This window comes from Chamaea fasciata, unplaced genomic scaffold (genome assembly GCF_029207755.1).
Source record: "Chamaea fasciata isolate MVZ Bird 193981 ecotype frontalis unplaced genomic scaffold, bChaFas1.0.hap1 SCAF_4, whole genome shotgun sequence".
NCBI lineage: Eukaryota > Metazoa > Chordata > Aves > Passeriformes > Sylviidae > Chamaea > Chamaea fasciata.
In genome coordinates this window covers 5,255,792-5,278,144 of record NW_027094089.1, presented here as the reverse complement: position 1 = coordinate 5,278,144, position 22,353 = coordinate 5,255,792, and the positions used below count along the sequence as shown (strand labels likewise).

The following is a 22,353-nucleotide window of genomic DNA, read 5'->3' as shown; positions in this document are numbered from 1 at the left end:
TCTCGGCAAACCTGAGTTTGGTTCACTCAGAGAGAGAGAGAGAGATTAGTTAGGGTAGCAGAAACTGGGTAACAATGTGTCTTCACTAATTGGACCGAATGTCAAAGCCCTTCCCAGGGCATTTGTGGAGGAAAACTAGGGACAAATTGATGGTAGGCAGAGACGTATAAGTAAGAAATGTAGAACTCTAGATACCCGCATACTGATCACACCCCTCTGGGCAGTGGAAAGGAGGTGTTTTTTCCTCTCCGTGCTGTGGTTGCACCCTGCCACAGCCCACCACCAAATCCAGCTGTCTTCTCAGCTCCTTAGGGGGTGGCAGAATAGGCTCAGGCCAAGAGAGTTTTGCGCTGGGCACTCTGACTTCCAGCTTTGTGAGAGGAAGCAGAAATTGATGAGGATTCTTTGATTTGCAGAGTGCGAGCAAGGCCAAGAGGAGCAACGGCCCTCCCACACAGGAGGATGGGCAGACAGGGAAGAGAAGCCGCAGGAGGGCCCGCACCGCAGACTGTCCCTGCTGAGCGCCGCCCCAGCCAGTGGGAGGCCCCTTTCCGTGCAGGCAGTGCCAACGGTGTGCAACTTCTTCCTCTCACTGCTCACAGCCCGGCCCTTGCATCTAAAACTGCCTCACCCTTTCCCAAGACACCACAGAGGAACCTCAGGACACTTGCAGGATTGCCCCTCGCCACCCCGCCCAACCTTACAAGCCACTTTAAACCCCAAAGAGCTCAGTTAAACCCCAGCATTCAGAACAAAACCTGGCCATGCCCCAACAAGACACAATCCATACAGGCAGGAATCGGCACAGCAAAGCTCGGTTTGATGGTGCTGACCAAAGTCAAACTAGGATGGAGCGAAAGGAGGAAGAAATTTGAAGGCAGTGAGACAAGAAAGATCAGATTCATGGTGATGATCAATTTCCAAATGTGTCCCAGCCTGAAAAGACAGAAATTCCTAGAGAAATGGAGGTCTCGCAATTTGGTTTAGTGGTGTGCCTTGAATGAACGATGGCTGGTTTGTTTCCTGTCTCGCAGGGTGTTTAAAACTAAAAGAGGAAGGTGCAAACATAAGAGAAGATGTAACCCGCAGAAGGAAGGAGAGCCTCCCGCCAAGAAGAAAAGACCAAATGAGCCCTACCCTTGTCCAGGGCTAGCAAGAGTTAGCCTCCATAGGGACTAGATAGAAATAAGATTGGGTTTTAGGTTTTTAGTGCTATTTATGCTTAGATTTAGTTGACTGGATAAACATTTCTCAGTTTATTAGTTAATATTCATCAGCATTCTTCAAGATTTACTATTCTTATTAGATTTAGCAATAAATGGAAGAGGTTTGGTGTTGTTCACTCTGCTCCGTCTTTTGTCATTTTGTCTCCATTAAGAAAGTATCTGTCTTTCTCACTAAACCAAAGTTGGTTCCATTTGGTCTTGCTGTCTGGATCAAATTGCTCAAGCCGCGTCTCTTCCATTTGTTTGGTGTTGCAAACACAACATTAGCCCTGAGGGAAGAATCCGGGCACGGGCGTCCTCCCGCAGGCCCAGCTCCTTGCTCAGCGGGCAGCACTTCCGAAAGTGTGTCCCCATTCCTGCCAATGAAATAACAGTGGGATTTCATCCTTTGTTTCCTAAACATCTCAGCTGCGAGTGGAAAGGGAGGCTTGGTTTAATTCAATGAAGTGGATCTAAATGAATGCTCTTGTCTCCTTTGACTTGGAAGGATAAAAGCTCAGGGGTTTTAGACCTTTTTGTCACCAAACAACAGCACTTTCTTTCATTTTGGTGGACAGATGGACTTGACCATCTTGGAGGACTTTTCCAACCTCTCAGATCCCATACAATGAAGATGCACACGCACTGCAAAGAAATCAGGAGCTCAGGTTCAGTTGCTCTTTAAAGGACCAGCTCCCACTCTGGTCCTTGACCAACCTCCTGAGCTAAAGCAAAGCAGGTGTGAACATTGTCCTCTCACTCGTCACAGCATCGGGATTGGCACCAAAGAAGCATCAAGCTCACTCCTTTCTCTGGCCCAGTGAATGGCACAGCCTTGCAAGGTCCTGGGATCAGGGGCTGGGGAGGATGGGAAGGGGGCAGGGAGAAGGGGAATCGCCAGGCTGGTTCTGGGACGATGCCAGAAGCTTGGCCTTGTCTGATGGAGCCAATGCAGGTGGCATTCGGAGCCTACAAAGGATTTCCTTTGCAGTGGGCCTTGTTAACAGCGGTCCCCTCAGTTGCTCTGCGTGTGTGTGTACCAAGAAGGCTGGGAAGGAAGTAAGATTTGCTTTTGCCTGACATTAGGCAGGAAAGCAGTCAAACCGGCTGGGTTTTGCCATATCTTGGAGCTAAGAATTAAAACAAATGTTAAGGTCATTATCGTGAAAAAGTAAATCCTTTAGTGATAGTCTTTTAGAGGAAAAACACAACCTTTTGAGATGAATATCGGACTTCCTCAAGGGATCTGGAAGAAAATCATAGGAATTGTGCCTTAAGTGTTTAAATCTGCGTTAGCTGTAAAGCAATTGTCAGTCCCACAGACTTTTATTCTCAGCATTTTTGAGGTTTTGAGTGATTGAGGTATGAGGTTTTGATCCTTTTTTCCCTACTAAGTTCCGTATTACTTTGATCTGCTCTTTATTTTAAGATGTATTTTTATGTGCTTCTAAACAAAAGCTTACTATAAAACCCAATCATCTTCAAAGAATAGGAAAAGACAAATTTCAATATTGGCAGACATTATAGACAGTATTCTAGTCTTTGTATGTTGGAGATAGCCATTTTATTATGTTTTACAGCTCTTGTCTTGTAGCCGTGAGAGACTCAACATTTAGATATTCTCATGTGCCTATCTTCTAACAGTTGACATTGTTTTCCTTTCAAATCCCACCATCTGTTTCTTCATATCTCTTCCTGTTTTCATATTATTTCTTCAACTAAATAACTCTCTAGGTTTATAAAAAGAGTCTCTATTAGTGTCTTAGTTTGAAAGACAGGTGTCTGCGATGGAAAGCCAGAGCATCCCCTGGAATGGAGAAGGTAAACCCCCTCTGTCTGAATTATTATAATTTTGAAACTAAGGGCTTCTCAGGCAAAGGTTTGGAGGTAGCAATAACAGTTCTTTACTAGTCTGTATAACAAGGCAAACAAAATGACAACTACAGCTCTAACAACAAAACAGAACCAGGAGCCTTGTGACAGCCTTCTCAGCCGAGTTGGGAAGGGATGGACGAGAAGCTTTGCTTCCCAAAACCCCGGGTGCACTCTGATCCTCAGGACTCTAGGGAGCACCAAGCTGGAAGGGCAGGAAATGAGCAGAAATGCCGGGCTGGGGAATGAGATTTTCAGAAGCTCCGCAGTGGCAGCTGAACTGGGGTGGGATGTCCCGGCAGGGCAGGGGGTGCGAGGCTGCAGCGCAGCAAAGACCCGGGGTAGTGGCCAAGGAGAGGCGGGGGCGGGACAGCGGCTCCTGCAGGGCAGGAAAAAGTGAGCTCAGAACCCCTGGTCACACGAGCAGATGGTGGTGGATCCCTAGGACTGGGCTCCAGTGATGACAGTGAATTCTCCCCTCAGTGAGCAACAGTTTGACCGTGCTCCCTCCGGTGCTGAGAGTGAGAGAGCACAGCAGCCCCAGCCCCGTCCTTTACCTGCCCCCAAAACTCACGGTACTTTCCCCCTCTGAGAGAAAACAAAACTCCCAGAGACAAATTAAGTCCAGCCAGGTGTCCTTTACCTAGCCCCCAAACTCTTAGTATTTTCCCTCTGTGAGGGAAAACGTCCAGAGACAAAAGAAGTTTAGCCAGGTGCTTCACTCCTCTCCTCTGGACTCTTTTGTTTTTTGCTTAAGTACCCATAAGTACCCAGTAGTTAGTTTCCTAGCAATTTATGGGAAAAATTCTATAAGTAAAAAAAGAAACAAATCTAATCCCCAACAACTAGTTACTTAGAATAACAAAAATACAAATCACATGGCTCAACACATGAAGTGATAAATGAAGCAACGGAAGATATAGCATATGGTAATTATAATAAATGGCTTAACTGAAAATTTGTAAAATTAGTACCTCATCACTCATTTTGACTTGTCTATCTTATTTAGATGGAGATGTCTCACCGTTTTGCTGTAATTTAGCTTTAATGACATCTCTGTTAAGTAGATGCCTGTTGAACAGACAAGCATTACTTAAATAATGGCACTTCAGCAGTGAATTAACTTTCTTCTCCACAATTAAGTAGCTGTTCATCACATTTATCAGCTCACTAAATCATCTTTCTGTATCTTCATTATTATGTATTAGGCACATACCGTGGTAGGCCATGCAGTAACTCCTTTCCAGGACTAGGTTTGAGTCCTTTACATACTGATGGTACTGGGGAGGAGAGGATAGTAGTAACTACTCAAAAATCTGAGGATGGGTGATGTTTTGGGTTATGAAGGACAAAGGAACATACTTGACTGATGCAGTAATAAAATGTTGGGTTATTATAATGGTGTGTTGTCTCTACAGCTGCTTTACTCACATTGCATACATACCTACAAGCTTCATATTCTGTTCCAGATTTGCCAGATTCAGATTAATTTTATTTTGCAGTGTTCATTTTCGGATGGAGAACAGGAGAAATTAAGCTTTCTTCAACTTTTTCCATGTTACTTACAGTAAATGTTTTCTAAAACCTGAAATTCACAGAATCACAGTTGTAAAGGGTCAGTAAAATCATGAGTTCAATTATTTAGATTTCTCATGTACCATGCATCACAAAGTTTTATATGGTTAATCCAGTTTTAAGCCAAACACATGGAGTTTAAACCAAACAAGTGGAGAAGAAAATAACCATTTAGTTTTCATCTGAATGTGCTTTAAATTTTTTTGTTCCAGTGATTAACCACTTCAATTTTGATAGAGAAATGGCTTTTTTTTGTATTTTATGGCTTTAATTTCAATTCATTACTATTGTGCTTACCTTGAGTCACTTCATTCTTTGTTACCTTTCATTTCGCCCTGATGAGATACAAGTACATCCTAATAAAGTAATCTTTCGTCTTTCTTTTGGTTGCCAGTCAAACTGAACTGATAAAATTCTAAGTTTCTCTAAGGTTTTATCATTTCTTCAGAGTTGTTGAAAAGTTTTCTTTTCTACCCCTCCCTGTTCACTGAAACACACAGATTAGTTAAGTGGATGGGGCCACTGGTGGCCATCTAGCCCAACCTCCCTGCTCAAGCACAGTCTGCTAGACCAGTGGTACTCAGGATGTTGACAGCTTTTGAATATCTCTGGAGAAGGAGACTCCACTACATCTCTGGTCAATCAATTCCAGTGCACAGTCACCTGCACTGTAAATAAGTTCTTCCTCATGTTTAGGTAGAACTTCCTGTGCATCACTGTCTGCCCACTGCCTCTTGTCCAATTGCTTGGCACCACTGAGAAGAGCCTGGTCCATCTTCTTGGGACTTTCCCTTCAGGTACTGATAGACATTGATAAGATCTCCTCTCAGTTCCATCTCCTTGAGGCTGAACAGCCCCAGCTCCCTCTGCCTTTCCTCATAAGAGAGATGCTCCCTCGGCCTGCTAGCAGTGCTTAGCTATTGCTAATGCTTAAACTAATTGATTAAAAAAAATTAAAAATCACAGTTTTTCGTATTGATAGCAGAACTGAACATTTTAGTCCAGTAGGTACTACTACTTCTTTTAAATACTTCTGTGAAATGCAGCCTAGGACTCCACAGAAATGACAAATTTCATACTAGTGTATGTACACTATAATGTGTGTAACAAATTATTTGACTTCTCTGTTTTCTGTTTTCCCTTTTTCCTGGGACTAGAACGCTTTCCAATGTATTTGCCTGCTTTTCTTCCTCTTGTTTCCAAGGGTTCTGAAGTGTACCATGACAACATATTCCAACAAGTCTTCAGACAGATGATCTTTTATAACAAAGGGAATCTGCAAATATGACTTTATTTTAAAAATAGTACCTCTTTTCAATTTTCATGTCCTTTTGCTAGTGCTAAGACCTGCTCCATAATCAATGAAACCAAAATTAGAGCTCTCTCAGGAATAACTTACCTCTTATTTTTTTTCTTTTTAATATTTTGAGGTTTTTATAGCTGTATGTTTTGCTGCAAAACTGTTTCCAAAAGTATTAGCATCATCATCTGGCATACATTTCTGTGTGCACTGAGCAGTTTCTGGATTTCAAATTAGGTAGTACATTTCTAAAAGTTTAGCCAGGCTGAGCAAAGAATATCTGTTCGTTATTGTGATTCAAATACAAAGACAAAAATTTTGTTCATGTAGTCTAATAAATTAATAAAGTAATGCATTTTTTCCTGAAATAAATAGTGGCTACAGTTTCTCAAGATTTGCAGTAGGGAGATACTGACTTAAGGTGATAGAAGTAGTGATGTTCTCCAGATTGGAGATATATTTTTTTCCAAAGCTAGCTTTTGTTGATAAAGAAATTAGTTATATGCATTTATATGAAGAAAATTACTACAATATCTCCAATAATTTTAAGATAAACAAGAAACAAACAATTTACTAGGCAATCTGCAAAACAGAAATATTAACAATTAAGTAAGTAGAGAAGAATATCTTCTATTTCTCCTTTTAGGCAACACCCTAACTGGGATCCAGTGATTGAATTGTGCATTGTTAATTACAAAAGCTTCGAACCATAAGATTGAAATTCCGTCTTTTTGCAAGTGGATCAATGTTATGCTTAAGAATAATCCAGAAGTAGTGCACTGCAGAAAGGCAGTCCTGGAAGAGAAGCAAAGAGCTTCATCCTCCAAGAAATGCATCTGAAAATTTTAGATCAGTGCAAGTCAAATAGTTGGATGGAAGAGACAGATAAATTTAAGTACATGACACATGGGACCATTTAAGTTCTTGCAAAAACAGAGCCTTGAATTACAGCTCCTTGAATTACATACCTCCTGACAGCAAAGAAAGCAATGTTCATTTTGGTCACATGTTTGGAGGCTGTGTATTAAAATTAATACCCAAAATTTCTGGGTGATTTTTGGTGTTCCAGATGAGGCACCTAAAATAGTTTAATTAACTTAATCAACTCCTCTGTAATCATGTTTCTGGGATAATCTAAATTTGTGCTATTAAGTGAAAGAAGATGTGAAGATTTTTTCACTGCAAGTTCAATAGTTTTAACCTCAATTTAATTACCATTTTAATATAAAAAAGAGATGTACAGTAAACAATAAGATATTTTTAAAAAACTTAACCTCTGAACTGGAAAACTATCACTATTAGCAGTTGGGCTATTGTGAAAAATCTTAACAAACAACATTTTGGCAACAGTTCTCTTCTCCCTGTGCTGAACAGCCTAAATTATTCTATTGGTAATTTTCCTGTATCCATCACCTTTTCTCAAATGAAAGCCGCAGTTAAGAGTAAACTCTCCAGCTCTATATAAAAAGTTTCCCCAGCTGGATCTGATAAGCACAAAGCAGGAGGTTTTTCAAGTAAGTTCTGTTATGTTTAGCTTTCTTTCCTACATCATTATGCTAAAACATCAAAAGCTGTAAAATGCACAGCATTAAACGTTACACACTTAATTTTAAGGTAGGAGAGGTTGAATTTGAAATAGTGATCCTAATTTATCATCCCATAATTTTCCACTGGTTCTACAAGTTCCATCCACCTTCTCATCTGGTGCATTCTTGGTACTGAAACAGGGTATCCAATTCAGCTCAAAAGGAAAAACTTGTTTTGCTTGGAAAAGGAAAAGGAAAAACTTTTGTAATATCATTATGCTTCAGTTTCCTGGTCAAACATACTATATTCAATATTTATCACATAACTTTAAGGCTATTTGCTTCACAAACAATAACAACATACCATAGGCAGACTCATGTATTCAAAAGCTAATTTAGGCAGCTGTAGTTTAGGTATTGTTCCACATAGTATTCTATTATAGCATATTACTCTGCCTTCTATTAGGCTGGTCTTGCTTTATCTAGTAGAGAACCAGGATGCCAGCTGAACTCCAAACCTTGTTACTAAAAATATGTCAAGTGGGTCAGTCAGGATGTGAAGCCAAAAAAAAGAACCACTGCAAGACTGTTCTGTGGTGTCTGATCTGTGCTCACAGAAGCAGTCTATGACCTGAAGCACACATTGTTGTAGCACTGCAGATTTGCTCCTTTTGTCTTCTCCTGGGGGACAGGATAGAGTGTGGTCTCTCTGTATGAAACAGCCTGTCACAGTCTGGCGGTTAAGAAAAGTGGTTCATTTAAAGTCATGCTCAGCTCCTGTAGGCAGGACTGGTTTTCCTTAGAACAGACTCTTTACCTACCAAATCTGTAACCAGTTTGTGCTGAAGTAGGTTTCTGCAAACACCCCAAGGTAAAAGGATAGCATTTTACTGTGTAAGCCTGTCTCATTCTGGCTTTTGCTGCTTAAATTCCTGAAGTATTAACACTGCATTAAGAGAACTTATTTGGATTGTTCAACTCGAGGGTTTCTTAAAAATGAAGCTAATTCAGAAATATGAAACTGCATTAGCTAGAGTTTTCTTCAGTTATCATTCCACAATTGGTTTTCTTTTATGTGGAAAATGCTGCATGTGTATGAAGAAAGTTATTAAATTAGCATAAACTAGTGTTATATTGTTCATGCTCTCACTGATGTGGAATAGTATTGCAGATATTTTTGTGGGTATTGTCAAATATACTACAAATCAATTATTCTTCACTTTCAGCTCCAACAACCTGTTGGAATACAGTGAATGGCTGTCAAGCCAATGAATGTTACAGGGACCAACAGAAGGCTACTTGATTGGTATGCTTGCAATTCTGCAGTGTGTGAGACAGCAATTATAAATCATCTGCTGTAGCAAGAATTATGTATTCACAGCATCAAACCTCTGAGCAAAATTTACCTGATACAATTCAGCACAATGACATCTGAAGAAAATGAATGCATTGGATACAGGAATCTGCATAGGGCAATTTTTGCAATGAAAACAGATTATCACAAAATAACAGTGTAAATTGATGACACATTGGAAAGTGCCATTACAGAAAAGTTAGAATTGTCACATAAATGAAGCAGAACAATTTATCCACAGGGTTTCAGAGAATTAATGGAAGGTAATTACTTAAAATTTCAGACTCCTTTGAAGTAACTATAATTCTCCATACAACAATTTTCTCACTGACAAAACAAATAAAATCTTCAGATAATAAGTAGAAATAGTGATTTGCAAAAGCTGTAATTGATTGCATTTCCTGGAAAGGCTTTATAGGCCGCAACATATGATAAAGTAAGTTCCCTTTTGAAACTCTTATTCATGCAAGCAATCCTCACTCATACAAGTAACTACAAGAAACTTAATGTGTCTTCTAATGAACATATACACAAACCAGATCCCACTATCATAAAAGAGACCTAGAATAAAAAAGATTAGTTTGTACGTTGGACTCTGTGAGTCTGTGTAACACACAGGTCTGTGAAAAAGTATGTTTAAAGCCTACACTGATGCCTTTTTTAAAAAGCAGTATCATGTTTATGTAGCTGTAAGAAGATTAAAATACAGATAATATTTAGAGCATAATTGTTGAGTTAGGTCGATATGCAAAGCAATGCTCATATTTGCATTAATACAAAAATCTTACATAATAACATCACTGCCAATCCTTCTTCTATGCAGCTGTTAACCATGGAATGTATTTGTTGTCCCTACAGAAATTAAGTAAAGGTAGTGTGTTGCTTTTTCTCCCTGATATTTAGGAATGGAAAAATTTTCACAATGTCAAAATTTTAAATATATTAATGTACTCAAGCAATTCTTCCCTATGACTTCTCATTTAAAAAACTCCAAACAATATAACGTAAACTTAATACATTAAAAATGTAATAGTGTTTCAGGGTACACATACACTTAGCTTTTAATCAGGTTGGGTTTTCAATCTTGGCTTTTTTAATCTGTTTAGGCTGAACAGAGCAAGAAATAACTAACAGAACTGTCCCAACCCACACAGAATGCCACTAGATTCAGTGCAGGTCAGGTGAATGCCAGCAACATACTCTCATTTCCCCACAAAATCAGTTTCACTGAAAAGTGAATGTAAGTGCATATAACAATGTTTTTTCGAGAGAACAAAATATTTACAAGACACTGCATTCCCTGTGAAGCCCCAGGATCCCCTGGGCAAAATAAATAACCCATTATAAATAAATGCTTGGCTACTCTCATTCTCCACATTAAATCTTTACAATTAATCTCATTTTTTGTAAATACATTGCTACATAAAACATAGAAGAGGAAATTAGCAACAGCTGACTACCCCGTATCCGAAGTACAAAAGCTGATCAGTAATGTTAAGTACTTGATGGAAGTTCCATGTGAAAACATCTACCTCTTGTGCCCAAAGTTGGAACTGCCACAGGCAATTTTCATTAACCAATAAAGAATATTATTATTTCCCTTCAATGTTGATTCATGCTAATAGTATAATTCTTCACACTGTAAGGATAACGTGGAACTTTGCACAATCCTTTTCTCTCTATGGACTTAAAAATCAGGGCTCAGTGAAGGACAGGGTCTCTTATGGAAGAAGGCCATGGCAGGAAATCACCACGTAAAAATAGCTTCAAAAGCACCTATTTCTAATGCCACTAAGTTAAATTAGATGCCAAAGCTAAGTTTACTTCAAAAATCTTAGAGTAATTTCAAGTGCAAAAAGTGCCTGATGAATATGAATTTTTATTTTCTTGCTAGGAGGCTTAATTTTCTGATTTATTTAATGTGGGTAGAAATGAGTAAATAGTATCAATATCTTTAGAGAACCAGATGTGGTGTCTTTAACCTGGTGTTGTGGAGATGTTGGCAAGGTTTTCTATTTCGTATTCCTCCAACCTTCTTCTAAAACTTCATTTTATAGGTAATTTATTTATGATTTACCATTTTCTGATCCATGAAGTTTTCATACTTTTTTTGCCCTTATTACTTTATAAGAGATTTTCTGTACTGTTTCCATGTCACAGTCTCAATTAAAAGAAAGTCAGAAAGGCCAGACTGGACCAGAACAAGAGGCCATCTCTTAGTGTACTGCCTTCAAAGAGGAAAGATTTGAGATTTCCCCCAACTTTCCTTTATGTTTGGTATCAAATTTCTAAGGTATGGGAAGTTGACTGCCACTCAGAGAAACTAAAAAGGAGAAAACAATTTACAGAAAGAAAGGAAGAACAGTATTGATTTAGGTCTAAAGTAGTAGAGAAGGGAGGTGCTTAGGTAGCCGAACTATTGAGTTCCTATACAGCTTTAAACTTACACCTACTATTGTTTCATGAAGCCGGAAAGCTTATCTCCACTTAGAACTGAGTTTTGCTGGTATACTCTGTTCTGCTGTTTGTAACTGCCTACCTCCTAAAATAGGAGTGCCTAAATTCAGACACGCTTCAATGCATTTGCAAGAACTTGGGTAAAAGTAGCCTGCTCCTTTAATTACTAACTCTGCTGAAATTAATTTTTGCTGAAAAATATTCAAGTCCTCAATTTTTTTGAAACGCAAGTACATAAGTATCATAGAATCATTAAGGTTGGAAAAGACCTCCAAGATCATCAAAGGTAACCTTTGACCAATCACCACCATGCAAAATAACCAAAGTACCACATCCAGTCATTTCTTGAGCATCTCCAGGGGTGGTGAATTCCCACTTCCCTGGGCAGTCCATTCCAACGCTTAGATACTCTTTCAGTGAAGAAATATCTCCTGATGTCCAACTGAACTGCCCTGGTGCAGCTGGAAGCAATGTCCTCTCATCCTGTCTCTTGTTGCTTGGGAGGAGATACCAACCCCCACCTGCCTACACCCTCCTTTCAGGCAATTGCAGTGAGAAACAAGGTCTCCTCTGAGCCTTCTTTTCTCCAGAATAAACAACCCCAGCTCCCTCAGCCACTCCTCACAGGACTTGTCCTCCAGACTCTTCACCAGCTCTGTTGCCCTTCTCTGGACTCCTTCCAGGATTTCAACGTCTTTTTGATCATGAAGGGCCCAAAACTGGACACAGCACTTGAGGTGTGGCCTCACCAGTGCCCAGCACAGGGGGACAATCCCCGCCCTGCTCCTGCTGGCCACACCATTGCTGATCCAGGCCAGGATGCCATTGGCCTTCTTGGCCATCTGGGCACAGCCTGGCTCATGTTCAGTCACTGTCACCAGCACCCCCAGGTCCTTTCCAGACACTCTGTCCCAGCCTGTGGCCCTGCCTGGGGTTGGTGTGACCCAAGGGCAGTACCCAGCCCTGGGCCTTGTTGAACCTCACCACCGTGGGCCTTGTTGAACCTCACACCATTGGCCTCAGCCCATGATCCAGCCTGTCCAGATCCCTCTGCAGAGCCCTCCTGCAGAGCCTCCAGCAGATCAGCACTCCCACCCAGACTGGTGTCACCTGCAAACATCCTGAGGGTGCACTCAATCCCCTTGTCCAGGTCACCAATGAAGGCATTAAACAGGACTGGCACCAGTACTGGTGACCAGCCATCAGCTGGATATAACTCCAGCTGCCATTCAGCCAGTTTTTCACTCAGAAAAAAAGTAAAAGAACACCCATCCAAACCATGGACTGTCAGCTTCTCCAGGAGAATCTGTGGGATTCCAGAAGCTGTGGAAGAGAGTATCAAAGCTTTACTGAAGTCCAGGTAGAATACATCTATAGTTTTTCCCTCATCTATTCAGCAGCCTATTCTGCTCACAGGCTGCAAAACTGCCAGAATTCAACTAGCGTTTAGACAATACTCTCAGCCACTTGGTGGGACCTCCCCTCTGTAGGGATAGGAGTTGGCCCCAGAATGCTAAAAAAATAGCTTGGTAACTGCAGAAGAGAAGCTGCAATTTGGTGTTTGTCTCCCTGTTTTCAGAGAATTGGGCATTGTATACTAAGCTGTATGGAAGAAATGCTTTTGTCAAAGCAGAAGAAAAGTGTTTGGCATTAAGGGGAAGTCTCAATGCTTTAACTTTCTTCAGTTCCCCCAATCCAAAATCTAACTGGGCATGTGCATGGGTGAGGCGGTGTTCTCCAATGCTCAGTGTTATCTTCTGCCCTAGAAGCAAAGCCCAATAGACAAAGCTCTGCTGAGGAGAACCAGACACAGACCACCCTTGTCATTGTGTAGCTGTATTCCCCGCTGTCCCAGCTGGATTCCTCACCCCGCTCCCATATCCCCATTATTCAGAATAGTTTGTCTATGCTACGTGCTCAATTTTGCAGTTACAAAGTAGTTCAAACTGTTTCTCAATGTCCTGCTAGACATGCTCCTTTTTTGCAACACTGACCATTACTTTGGCTTTGCTCATCCCATCCATCTCTTTTTCTAATTGAATAATTTTGACAAGCCTTGCTTGTTGTGAAGTAACTCAGACCACTAACAAGCAATGTTTTAGCTCTGTAAAAACATTTTTCTCTACCCAGTAAAAAACGGTAATGGAAATGCAGCTGTCTTCTTTCACTAGCATTTCATGACTCAGTCACTAATGATAAAAAGAAGGAAGAAATGCAGACATCAAAGACCACGGAAGCAGAACTTTCTGATGGGAATGGTGTCAAAAGGTTGGCATGACACATTGGCAAATCTCTAAATGTTTTATTAAAATCTGAAAGGAAGTATGTCTAAGACCTCTTCTACTCTTAGATACTAGTTGTTCGTCTGATATTTGAAGAATACACCTATCTTCTAAGATACTATTTCATTTCCAATAAACTTCCATAGAAAAGCTTTCCTCATTTAACTTATGGAACAAACAGGTATAGAAGGCCAAATAGGATTTTGCCTCATCAGTATCATCTTATCTCATATTGCTTTCATAAGAAAAGGAATGACTGAAGTAGCTTGGAATCTAGAAACAAATCCCTGGATTGTAGTTCATTGCTTCAGAGAAAAAGGAATTTTTGTGTGATATTTGCTGTTTTGACTCAAGCGATTAGACGGAGGGAAGAACTGCTTTGTGAAGCACTTTGTGGATCTAATAACCATGCAGCACCAAAGCATTATAAATGAAGGATCAGATAACCAGCAAGCTGGGACTTGGTGTCCCTGAGAGCAGAATAGATGGGTCATCCTTGCTGTATCAAGTCATCAAGTACATAGCAAAGATAGCCATGGTAGCCCTATAAACATCTTATATTTTTTTAAGACTCATCGCAATGGTTTGGCAGGAGAAAACACAATTTTTTTTTTACAGTTTCAAAAGAAATATCAAACAAGACCTGGAGGGATAGATAAGGCTGAAAACAGAAGATGCTTCTGTTTTTCTCTCAAATAAAACAGGAAGCCTGAAGGAAGTGCCAGCTTTTGTGATCAGAAGGGGATGTACAGCCTGGCTTGCATCATATGTGGCATTCTCCACATACAGATAAAGTAGGGAACTGATGTGTCCCTTATAAGAGAAAGCAGAAATAGAAAGGAAGCATGACTTTAGCTCCATTCTACCAGACTATCAGCCTTTTGAAGTTGAACCATTCCATGTGCTAATTTCTTTCATGCTCCACACAATTTCTCATTTTTCAGCTTCTGAACTGTGTTATAAAAGGAATATCTACACATTTCCATGTGCTGCAATAGGAAAAATGAACTGAAATACATAAGGTAAGAACAGATGCACCACCAAAGGTTTATCTAGCCTCAGATACTTGTATTACCAGAATCAGATTCTTAAGGAAGAATATCAGAACAAGGAAACTACATAATGATATTTCTCTCAGGAGTAAAACTGTGGTACAGGAACCTCCTGAGCCAGCAATGTTTCAATACCCTTTGTATTCAATAACATTTTCTTTCATAATTTTGTCTTGTTCTTTGAACTTATGGAAACCTCTGCATCAACAGTACTTCATGGCAACTATCAAAGTGCATATTCAGTTGTGCTGCAGGACAAATATCTCTTTATTTTGGACCTACAATCTACTGGTTTCATATGGTAACTCCTAACAGATGGGATAATGAGTCTCATCCTCTGTGAAATTCATGAATTTATAGATATAGATCATAAACCAGAATGATCTCTATCAAATGCCTATTTTCTGGGCCACAGAGTTCAAGTCTATTGAGGCTTTTTACCCCCATATCTAAGTCATTTTTTATCTTGATCTCTCTGTATCATTTCAAGTTTTGTTAAATACATCCTCAGATGCACTGAACAGAACAAACTACAAATTTGTTTATTTAAATGAAGCCTCTGCTCTAAAAAAGGCTTGTGAACACACACTGAAAATATCTTCAACAGTCAGAGCTTATAAATGTGCATTATAATTCCTTTATTTTAGTCTTTAAAACAATAAATGAAAGAAATCTACTTTTACATACTCCTAAGTAAGTTCCTTTTTAAAAGTATGCAAAAAATATGTATTTGCATGATTCAGTGAGAGTAAAAAGAATAAAGTATCAGACACATAGTCAGATATTGTCATTAAAATTTCACTTAAACTATTTATTTCTTCTTAATTTATTTATAAATAATATAGACTTTCTTTTACTGTATAAACACCATTCTATTTGAATAGTAAATGCAATTAAAAAAATAAAATTATCAACTTAATAATCATGATCAGGAAGTTTATTAAAATGATAAATTTTAAAAGGATTTTTTCACATAAGTGACTATGAATTCTCCTTAATTTGAATTTCCTACATTTTTCTGAGAAACAGGACATCTTGTCTGAGAAATAACTCTTAATCATAGGAAAAACACTTAAGATTTAGTAAACTAACACATGAGTTAGCTTTGGAATCTCAGCTGTAGGGTCCTGAGAAGCCCTTATCTCATTCCAAAACAAATCAGAGATATTGTTCAACAGAAGACACATTTCCATGGCTTTGCAAGTGCCAGATTAGGAATGGTTGCTATTCAAACATTACTGAAAGGAAAGTGTCTGGCAAAAAAAATGCTGGTTTGTTTGGTATTTTCCCCTTGTCTGAAATTATCTTCTGTGTGTCTAGTGCTATTTCCAAGATGTTATTTCAATTTTCTCATTCCTGGTCTGCCAAGAAAATAATTTATTGACCCTTTCACCCCTTTAATACACAAGTGCTCTTGAGTGTAGCAATTGCTTACAGACCTTATTCTCAGACAGTTTCATTATGTTCTTTCCAGAAACTATTTATAAATTATCATAAATCAGGAAAAAAAAAATCTGTTAGGATAAGTAATGCAAGTGTTTCACCCTTAGGAAAGTGTGAAGAATAACCATTTTAGGCATTACGCCTTTAATTTCTCCCTTTGTTTCTCCTCCAATAAGAGACTATCCTAGGTTTCTCACACAAATCCTATTGCATTCTTGTTAAGAATTGTATCTTCTGCGACTACCACCTGAAAGAGCCATCATAGTTTTCTAAGACTTCATTCGTCCTTTTTGCTCATTCCAGTTTCTAAAACCAACTTTCTGCTTTTCTCTTATTTAATTCCATGTTCCACTTTGTATTTTGTTTTCAAATACACCAATACATCAATTAATCAGTAACAAAATCAATATGAGGTATAATGTGAGCCCGCTACTGAATGGAACAGGGACCCAGTGACAGAGGTTGCACAGAAGGCAGAATTACTGAATATCTTCTTTGCTTCAGTCTTCACTGCCAAGGCCACCCCTCAGGAATTCTCACCCAGAAGATCGGGGAAAAGGTCTGGAAAAAGAAAGACTTTCCTTTGGTTGAGAAGGATTGGTTAAGAGACCATTTAGTCAAACTTGACATCCACATGTCCAGAGACCCTGACAGGATGTATCCATGCATGCTGAAACAGCTGGGGGACACCACTGTGAGACCATCTTTGAAAGGTCATGGAGATCAGGAGAGGCGTGGAGGGCTGGAAGAAAGCAAACGTCACCCGAGTCTTCAAAAGGAGCAAGAAGGAGGACCCAGGAAACTACCAGCCAGTCAGCCTCAGCTCAACCCCTGGGAAGGTGACAGAGCACCTCATTCTGGAGACCATCTCTGTCCACATGGATGAGAAGATGATGATCAGGAGTCGTCAGCGTGAAGAAATCACATTTGCTCAGCCTGATTACCTTGTACAATGAGGCAAGTACCCGGACGGATGAGGGGGAAGTAGTGGATATTGTCTACCTCAACTTCAGAAAGTCTTTTGACACTACCTCTAATGATAGGCAAGCGCAAGGTCCTGCTCCTGGGGAGGAACAGCCCCAGGCACCAGCACAGCCTTGCGCTGACCTGCTGGGGGGAAGCTTGGAGGAGAAGGACCTGAGGGTCCTGGTGGACAATAAGCTGTCCGTGAGCCAGTAGCGTGTCCTGGTGGCCAAGAAATTCAATGGAATCCTGGCGGAACATTAGGAACAGCATTGCCAGCAGGTCATGGAAGGTGATCCTGCCCCTCTATTCAGCCGTGGTGAGGATACAGCACTACAGATGTTCCGGGCTCCTCAGGACCACAGAGACATGGAGCTCCTGGAGCAGGTCTGTAGGAGGCTGCAAAGATGATGGGGGACTGGAGCACTTCACTCATAAGGAAAGGCAGAGGGAGGTGGTTTTGGCTAGCCTGGGGAAGCCTGACAGGGGATCTATCAATGTGTAAGTATCTGAAAGAAGGATGCCAAGAGGACCAGGCTCTTCTCAGAGGTGCTAAACAACAGAATGAGAGGCAATGGGCAGAAACCAGAAGTTCTACAAGAACATGAGAAGAACTCCTTTACTGTGAGGGTGCCTGAGACCCAGAACAGATTGCCCAGAGAGGGTATGGAGTCTATTTCTCAGAAAAGAGATTATTCAAAAGCTGACTGCACACATTCCTAAGTACCATTGGTCTAGGGAAACCTGCTTGTGTAAGGAGGTTGGACTAGATGACCTAGAGTGGCCCTTGCCAACCCTAGCCATTTGATGATTCTTTTCGGTTCCATGATTATTTTTGATTCTGTGATGTTAAACAGCCTGGTTTTTTTTGCTCTATGGGACATGGCACATGCTGCATGCTGTAGAAATAAGGTGACATCTTTGAAAGGCATTGTGCTTCAGCTACGGAGGAAAGGAGCATGCTATATTCATTCAACATCAGTAAAACCTGTTCTGGTACTACTGTAATCTATACCAGGACTAATGCATAGTTGACTCCATGCCAAAGAAATCCCAATGTGCATACAGTGTGCGTGCAGTATGCTAGCCTTCTCTCTTTTGGCCAGTTGCTCAAAATTGCCTATATTCTCTTCTTATAATTGAACATATTGTAATTGCTGTTTATCCAGCAGTAAACTGAATTACAATCTCAATCTCAAGAACTGAATAGAGGTTTTTTGAGAGAGATCTAAGATGACTGGAAGGTACAGAAACACTCTGAGAAGATCTTACAAACCTGCTGTTCTTTTAATAAATATTTATCTCTTTATTTCTTACTTTTAGAAATCAAGCATGCACACAAATATGTATTACCTGCACTAGTGTAGTTTAAAGGTAGAACACGAAGGTTGCAGTCCTTAGTAAGGGTGGCTTGACTTGCTTTAAAAACTCAGGATCCAGTAAGACACTTGAAGTATTCCAACAGTCAAGGCATTTCAAGAGCAGCCTAACTCAGTGGAGCTTCTAGATAATGGCAGCACAATACAGAAGAGATGTTACAATAAACACATAAACCATGTACATGCACCCCCTTCTTAAAGCCATTAATCTAAACTGGACGAAAAAGATCTTTAAATAAATGTACGTTACAAACTGTAACTATCAAACTGAAATATTAATTAAGGCAGACATGTTACAGTATAAATTGTTCATATAGGTACAAGGTTTAAAAAAATATTTCAGCTTCATTACTTAAAGCAGTTAAATATTTTGTTGTAACTGCAGACTCCATGCTTCTCTAGATTTAGAAAAGGAGAAGATAAATTGGCAAACCCAAGCCTATAGTTGTTTCACTAATAGATCTAGGAGGAAACCTAGAATTTATATAAAAAAGGCCAGTCAAGACTAAATCTGTAACTGGTGACTTCCTCAGAACAATAGCTATGACTAGCTGAGGTACTTGAGAGGATCCACCACACCCTGAATTTCTTCTCCTACTTAAAACAAATGTGAGAAAAAGCCAAATGTTTTCATTCTTCAGGAGTAGAGGTTTTTTAATATTATGATACAGTGCAATAAACATTTGAACACAGTTTTCAACATTTAAACCTATTATTTGAGGTCTGTGACCATTCCTCTCATGGGAGTAATGGGAAATTGTTGGCAGTTGATAAGCATTTCCTGCTTTGATATCATATTTGATGGTGCAATATTCAAATATCTGGGGAGATTAAACAATGAAAAAAATAACAAATAAGATTTTCAATTACAGTGAAGTTTAGAAAGCTGGTTCACCTTCCATTTTACATGGATTTTAATTACCATCAAACGCACCAGGTCTGATATCAGTATAAAAGTATCACAGCACTTACTCCATTGGAGATATGTGTATTTTTGTAATAGTTTTTTAATATAATATCAATCTTTTTCATTCCAAGGTATTCTCTATCCAAAAGCAATATCTAGTATAATGTTTTCAGTTCTACTAATACCTGTTTCGCATGTTCATGCTTGAAGAAATTACAAAGAATTCTACAACTGAAGAATTGTTTTATTTTTCAAATATTTTTGCTTTGTGTTCTATGTTTTTGCTTTTTGCTTTCTACTTTTCCTATTCATCATTTAGCTAAAATCATCACAACCATTTGAAGGAATATTAACTGATGAAGTTAAAAGATATATTTACTGTGTAATTTTAGAGTTTACAGAAGACCTGTATAATAAAAGTAATAAAAGAGAGTTTGGAGTCTCATGATTTCAAGAGTTGATCTGTGAGCTACACTTCTGTGAATAACATGGTAGCCAGTCCTGCTAAGAAGGAATCGAGAACTGGAACTTTTGAAAAAAACACTCATTTGCTTTCATTACAGTCACAAGTCTTGATTAACTCAGAGAGAGGCAGATTAAAGTGTTTTTCATGCTCAGGACTACCAGAAGCTGGGTTTATGCCTCACACCGAAAATTCATTATTCCAGGCTGGGGAATGAGTTCTTGGTGCTCAATTTAAAGTAACTTATTATGCATCAGATTTCTAAATCATAACTGAACAAAAAATCGTATTACCAGAAGTTTGGATTGTATCATTACTTATCCTTTATCAACAACATTTACAAGTTAAAACTCTTGCACCTTTGCGTAGAATCTGCAATACCAGCATATTTTGCATAAATGAGAGTCTATCAGCAACATTTACAGCACAAGCAAAGCCTTCAGTAGCTTGACATTCCTCTTATACAGAGAATTCCATTGAAAAATAATTTTCTTACAAATGCATCTCCTGTCTTTTCCATGACAAATAACATACTAATAATCTGAGCCACAAGAGGGCACAAAATAAGCATTTGGCAGCCCAGTGGCCACAAAACGCATATAACTTCATAAAAAACACTGCAAAGTATCTTGTGTAAATGTTTCAGAAAGCCCAGAAAAGTTAATGTGTGTGGGAACTACAAAATTACAGCTTGTTGAGCAATGTAAATCTTTTCCCCTTCAAATGCATATGTCTACAGCACTATGCATGGGCTTTGATGAAAAGGCGTATGTGTTTATCCCTACAAATACGTCTTCCCTTCCACTGAGCCTTGGAAATCACTTCTCAGTACAAGTCACTTCCAAAAGCTGTGCCCGTGCTTATATGTGTACATGCTTGCATGTGTTCACAGTGTATCGCTGTTAACATCTGTGAATGGCAAGTAAGAAACCATGTAATTACCAGACACTAGATAAGTGGATCTGTGAAGGTGGTATGAATAATGGAGGTGAAATCATTTCAGAAAGGAACCTAAGTGGAAAACTGAGAAGCAAAAACATTTTATGTTCTCTCTTTTTAAGCCATCCGTTAATTTTTGTATGCTGCACAAAACTTTGAAATATAGAATGCTATAACCAATGAATGTAAGTGGAGAATTTAGATTTGGAGTAATTTGTATTTCACGATTCTGCAATTCTGACATAATTGCACGGAGGCATAAATTCAATATGCAAGTACTTTATCACTGCATGGTGATTTTGAAGATATAACTTAGGAATAGGCTCTTCATTGAACAGCTGTGGCATATTTCAGTCTAAAAACTATATCAAGAACAGATAGCAGAAGCTCACAGCTAACATTCCTGATAGGAATTTTCAATTATAATTCATAAACCTTCAGGTATTTCTTTTCTCATTTTCAAGACCCTTTCAAGCTCTTCATCAGTGTTACTATTTCCTTCTCTTTCCATATCACAGCCCCATGATCATCCACTTCAATAGCCATTTGTCTTATTTTTGCCATTTATACTCCCACAAATTACTCTGACATATTCTACAAGTCTATTGTTTTCTTTTTCCATCTACTCTAAGATTACTTAAGTAGTACACGCAGTAACTACTACGTAGTAGATATACATGATTAAAAAAAAATAATTTCTTGTACTTAAGGAGTTTCTTAGTGCCAATACAGCCTTATTTATACAAAGAAGCAAGCAGTTTTAACCTCTTGCCTCAGAGAACAAGCAGTCTTAAAAGACACCAGAATAGATTTACCTTACAAAATGTTGACTTGACCTCCCATAGATTACCCCTCCCTACACTATAAGTGCCTGGTACACAAATAAAAGACATAGCTAGCAACCTCTTCATGTAAACAAAACCATATTTGGAGTCAAAGTTCAAGGGCTGTTTCTGTTACAATTTGAAACAAATAGGCATGGTCTGAAAAACAGAGACAATTTCTAAGGACTGCTGACAGGAATTCTCAGATCTTTCTGTAGAGAGAAGTGGGTGTCCATTTTTGTCTGGTTCAGATCCAATTCTCCACAAGCTTACTCTGGTATTTGATCCCTTAAAAATCAGGATGTAGAATCCTCTCTAGTTCTGCATGATTCAGAGGTGTCTGCCTCAAATCAAATCACTGGACGTGTATCAATAGCTTGCACAACAGCTTAAGGTAGTAAGATCTTTCTACAGGGAAAGAAAACTATGATGACTGTTACTGCAAACAATGCAAAAGGCAGAACAAAATTGAAAGCCTAAAAAAACCCCAACAGGTAAAATGGAGAAGGTCAAAAATATTCACACTCGGAATTTTACAATCTAAACCATGACTTTCAAAAAACAGTGATACACAGAAAAAAATCTGAGAGATTATAAAAAAATTAAAACACTGGCACCCACAGAAGGCAGCTATTGAGGACAACTACCTTTCCAGCAGCCCCGTACCCGTAATAAATCCTTCACTGGTAAATCCTTTTGTAAAAAGCTTGTTTCCTTGATATCATCTCAATTTCAATCAGAAAAGTGCAAATTGCTGAAAAGCAAGTTAAAAATAGAGAAAATATGAGGAAAAATAGAGAAATATGAGAATC

At 39.1% G+C, this 22,353-nt stretch overlaps 1 long non-coding RNA gene across 1 annotated transcript; it reads right to left on the bottom strand.

Moving 5' to 3' along the window:
- Nucleotides 1–1,382: 1,382 nt before the first annotated feature.
- On the bottom strand, nt 1,383–22,235 carry LOC136288054 (uncharacterized). Its single transcript, XR_010720475.1, has 4 exons — nt 22,189–22,235; nt 18,383–18,532; nt 4,522–4,662; nt 1,383–1,582 (listed from the first exon to the last, which is right to left on the bottom strand). It is a non-coding gene; the product is annotated as an uncharacterized lncRNA (long non-coding RNA).
- Between the last annotated feature and the right edge of the window lie 118 nt (nt 22,236–22,353).